The sequence below is a fragment of the Microtus ochrogaster genome, chromosome 2 (genome assembly GCF_000317375.1).
Source record: "Microtus ochrogaster isolate Prairie Vole_2 chromosome 2, MicOch1.0, whole genome shotgun sequence".
In the NCBI taxonomy this organism is placed as follows: domain Eukaryota; kingdom Metazoa; phylum Chordata; class Mammalia; order Rodentia; family Cricetidae; genus Microtus; species Microtus ochrogaster.
In genome coordinates, this window is record NC_022010.1 from 28524901 (window position 1) to 28530132 (window position 5232).

Genomic DNA, 5232 nt, shown 5'->3' on the forward strand with positions numbered 1-5232 from the left:
ACTAACCCACTTTAGTGTGCTTTCATTCAGATTTGGATATTTTTGTGCCTAGACGTTTGATTTGGATATTATTATTGTATCTTCTTATTTTTCATGGACCGAAGAATTTGTTTTTGTTTTTTGAGACAGAGTTTTTCTGTATAGCCCTGGCTGGCCTAGAACTCGCTCTGTAGACCAGGCTGAACTTGAACTCAAAGAGATCCACCTGTCTCTGCCTCCAAGGGCTAAGATTAATGGACTAAAGTTTTATAGAATGTTCATGTGTCCAGGGACTTGAAAAAGCAGCTTCTATACTTGATGTCTGCATACTTGGCTCTTCAAGCCACCCAATGGTACTCTTGAGACCACTTATTATTGTTGAACAGATACAGGACATGGTAGTCATTGCTAGAGAAGCTTCTGAGCAGCACTGGGAACATGACTCACTGGTGAGGCTGCTTGCCTTGCTCTTCCTGCAACACACTCTTCTGTGGTGCCACACGCCTTTAATCCTAGCACATGGGAGACAGAGGCAGATGGATCTCTGTGAGTTTGAGGCCAACCTGGTCTACAGAGCAAGTTCCAGAGCAGTCAGGGTTGCACAGAGAAACCAAATCCAAAAACCAGACCCCCTCCCCCCAAAAAAAAAACATTAAGAAATTTATGAGTATTCCATTCTTGTCTCCATCAACACACATTGACTCAAAGTCGGATGGTGATAGCTCAGCACTAAAACCCACAACAAACCCTCTACAAATGCTCTTCCAGGGCCAGGGATGCAACTCAGTGGTAGAGCACTTACCTAGCATGTGCAAAGTCCTGGCTTCAACCTACAGGACAACGGAGAAATCATTGCCACCACCCTTCCCTACCAGGAAATGTGCTCTAAGCCCTCACCACACTGGATGCCTGAAACCCTATGTAACACTGAACGCTACACATGCTGTTTTCCCTCACTCATCCACATGAGGCCTATACCAAAGTGTATTCCATGTGTTACTCACAGAAGATACTGATGGGAATCATGAACGAGAAGGACTGTAAAAATCTTGGATGAACTCTCCAGCATCACTTATTCACGCATGTTGAAATCATTACTCTATAAAATAAGAGTCTGCTTGGCTATGGGGCTACATGGCATTGTGCCCATAGACCCCATAGCTGAGCAGACTGTGCGGTACTGGTCTGGTAACCCGTACAGCGTAGAAACACTGGCGAAACAAGAGAGGACGATCGTGGCACGTTTCTCTGAATGGTCCGCAGTCGAAGACTCCTACTGTTTATTTTTGCAGCTACCTGTGTAATATTTTCTGACTGCAGTTGAGCACAAATAACGGAAGCTGCGGAAACCCAAACTGTGCATAAGGGATGTGACTACCACACCCCCGCTTTACTAATGAAAACTGAGGGAGCATAGAGGGCTGGGTTGCCCGCACAGTGCCCCTCATCCAGCAGATGGCAGGGCTGTCATTCTGTCTGTCTCTCTTCTGGCAGTACCTGTAACTACCCTCTTGCAGAATCTTTGACAGAGTAAGGACAAAAGTGACATAGGATTATGGCCTGAGAAGAGATTCCCTCCTGTGTGCCCTGCGAGAAACTGGAGGTTGTGCTCCAAGTCTGGAAGGAGTAGATTGCTGGGCAAGTGACAGTTTCCCCAAAAACCCACAAATCTGTCCCCGATCCCAACACATTCATTCTAGTTTAATGCATTTGTCTGTTGTGCTCTTTGTTGAGACCACTCAGAACACTCCACATCGGCTAACAGACCGTAGACCTTCCAGTGCAAAGTGGAGGACCAGTCCCATCCCGGCCACCATCAGCCTGCAGCAGTTAAGCGACCTCCTTCCTCTACTACCGTGGGCCACTTACACTCACAATTCTGGACCCCTCTGAAGACCACCAACAATGGTTCCCCAGGTCCCTTGGCGGCCATAAAGACATAGAGAGCTAGTCTCTCTGCAGCGGCTTTACTGTGTGACTCAGAGCTGTGAAACTGACAGATGGGTCCTTAACTAGAGCAAGGCCTGGCGGCTAACCTCGTACACTCAGATAACTGCCAGGAGCCTCAAGGCAGGCCCCATCTTCATGTGACTTTCCACGGTACTCTCAAGTGTCCTGAGCGGGGGGGGGGGGGGGGCCTTGTCACTCAGGGAGACACAATAGCCGCAGCACGGCACATTAGCTTAGAGATTCTGGTTTCTGAACATTTTCATATCCTTCCCTTTGAATTTTGCACACACCTGTGGGAGAAGCAGGTGAATATCTTTTGTTCTGAGACAGGGTCTCACTCTGTAGTTCTGGCTGTCCTGGGACTCACTGTATCAACCAGACTGGTCTCTGATTCACAGAGATCTCTCTGTGTCTACCTCCCAAGGGCTGGGGTCAAAGTCAGGTACCACTATGCCCAGTGGCAGGCAAGCATGAATATCTTTTCTGTTGAGAACATTTAGGCTCAGAGAAGCTAAACACTTGTTCAAGGTCACACCTGGGGTAAGATTTGGGACTGGCTGTGGCCAGAGGTCAGGAGGATTCTGAGCCCAAAGCTTCTTCACTGGGGCAGCAGCTCCCAGCATGTGGCCCCAGGAAAGGGCAGTCCAGAGCCACAGCCATCCTCAGTGGCATGGCTGCTTTGCAAATAAACCATGGATGTGTTTGGCCAATGCAGCTAGAAGCAGCCCACTCTGTCCACACACCACGACACAGCTCCACTCATGCCAGAGACTTGGGAATGGCTCCTTCCCCACAGCCACAGGTACTCCTGTAAATGTACCGTTTTCCAAATTCATTCAGACAGAATTTTGTATTCAGGACAGGGCTTCCTTGGGCTTCATTGGCTGAGAGTCTGTGGTACCCATACGGCACCAAGACCCGTATAATGCTTCCAACAAGCAATGTAATGATCGCTGATTCCAGCCGACCCAAGGCGAGAACAAAGGAAGACATGAAAGGACCAAGGCAGCTCTCCCCATCCTCAAACAGCAGTTCCCAGAAACCCACGAGCAGCTGACTCGCCACGCATCCCAATTTGTTTTCTGGCTCTCATATCTGCATCCTCTTCAGTCCTCGTGAGTCCTTGTCAGGACAGAAGCACCAGGGATGTTTTCTACAATTTGCAGACAACAAAAGGCTTTGAATGTCCGAATGGGTGACTGTTAACAGTCAGCTATCATGGCGGTGTGAGCAAGCCAGCATCCCTAACGGAGATTATATGCCCTAGGGAAGGAAAGTGGGGCTGGAGAGGTCCTCCTCTGACCCTTCCTGGTCCATGTGGGACTTTGTACTTTCCTTCGTTCATGCTCAAGGCTCTGGGCGGCCACAGATGGCATCTCTCTTGTTCCTACCTTGCCTTGCTGTTTGCACAGTGGATGGCTGTTAAAAGAGAAGGAATCAGAGACTCTTAGCTCTGGCTACCACTCCACTGGTCCTGGATTCCTTTCCAGTGTGTCAGAGGCACCTGTAACTGATAGTGTCTCGTTATGGTTCTAAAGGACTGCACAGGCTGGGCAGCGGTGGCACACACCTTTAATCCCAGTACTTGGGAGGCAGAGACTGGTGGATCTCTGTGAGTTCAAGGCCAGCCTGGTCTACAGAGTGAGTTCCAGGACAGGTCACTTGTTAGAAGTACCAGAGGCAGAGCTTACTGAGAGGCCTAGGTCATGAGGGCAGGATTGGTGTTATGAGGGCATGTCAACTACAGGGACAGTGAACTTGTCAATAAAAACCACGCTTGACCTGCTCTTGCTCAGCTACTCTTGCCTTCTCTTGCTTTTCTTTCTCCTGGAACGATGCAGAAGGAAGGCCTTGCCCCATGTGGCCTCTTAGTCTTGGAATTTCCAACTTTGCAGTCTCAAGCCAAATGCATTTCCTTTTTTTTTTTTTTTTTTTTTTTTCTTTTTCGAGACAGGGTTTCTCCACAGCATTTTGGTTCCTAGCCAGGCGTGGTGGTGCATGCCTTTAATCCTTTTTTTTTTTTTAACTGAACAGAAGTTCAGAATAAGCAAGTCAAAAGTCCCACTTAGAGTGGTCTTTATTTATTTATTTATTATATATACAACATTCTGTCTGTATGCCTGCAGGCCAGAAGAGGGCACCAGACCCCATTACAGATGGTTGTGAGCCACCATGTGGTTGCTGGGAATTGAACTCAGGACCTTTGGAAGAGCAGGCAGTGCTCTTAACCTCTGAGCCATCTCTCCAGCCCTGGTCTTTTCTTTAAAACTTACCCAGCCTCAGGTATTCTGTTCTAGAAACACAAGCCACACTAAAAGAGGTACTTTAGCCTAGGCTGAAGAAACAGTTTGCTTCTCCCAATGGCAGCCGAAGATGGTGTGTCACTTTAAGTTCTCAGTTTTTGAGGGGTTAGGGGAAGCTGAGGCTACACCAGCAGCCAGGGACTGATGTGGGAGATTCCCCTCTGTATGCTGTGAATATGTTTGATTACCATTGGTTAATAAAGAAGGTGCTTTGGCCTATGGCAGGGCAGAATAGAGCAAGGCAAGAAACTAAACTGAAAGCTGGGAGAAAGAAGGCAGAGTCGGGGAGATGCCATGTAGCTGCTGAAGGAGACAGACACCGGAACCTTACTGGTAGGCCACAGCCTCATGTTTATACAGACTAATAGAAATGGGTTAATTTAAGATATAACAGATAGGTAGAAATATACCTAAGCTGTTGGCCAAGCATTGTTGTAATTAATACAGTTTCTGTGTGATTATTCGGGTCTGGGTGGCTGGGAAACCAACACAGAATCTCCTTTTACAAAGGAAAAGTCTTCTAATGATGTCCCCACTGCCTTACAGCCACTTCCAGGAAGAGGATGTCTCCTCTTCATTCCTGCCCCAGGCTTCCCCATCACAGAAGTGTCCAACTTTTGGACCTTGAGGACCCACATTGTCTGTCACAATTGTGCTGCACCACCTTCATGGCTATCCCAGGACATCAGCAGCTCATGAGCTCCAGGTTGGCCATGGCTGACTGGAAGGAAGGTCCTGGTGTGCATGGCTCCTGTGTCTTAGTAAAGAGCAGGCAACTCTGGCTGAGTCTGAGTAAGAGGGGCCAGTGCTTAAATCCCTGCTAACCTCTGTGGCTGCCTGACTTTGGTGACATGGAGAAAGAGATGAGCCTGGCCGTCTTGGCCACACTACCAAAGAGCGAAGAAACTTTCTGGCATCAAAGGAAGAACCTCTCCCATAGTTGACCAGGTGGCTGGGCCTCTTGGACTATGGCTGTTCCAGTCCTGAGCATGGGTGGGGG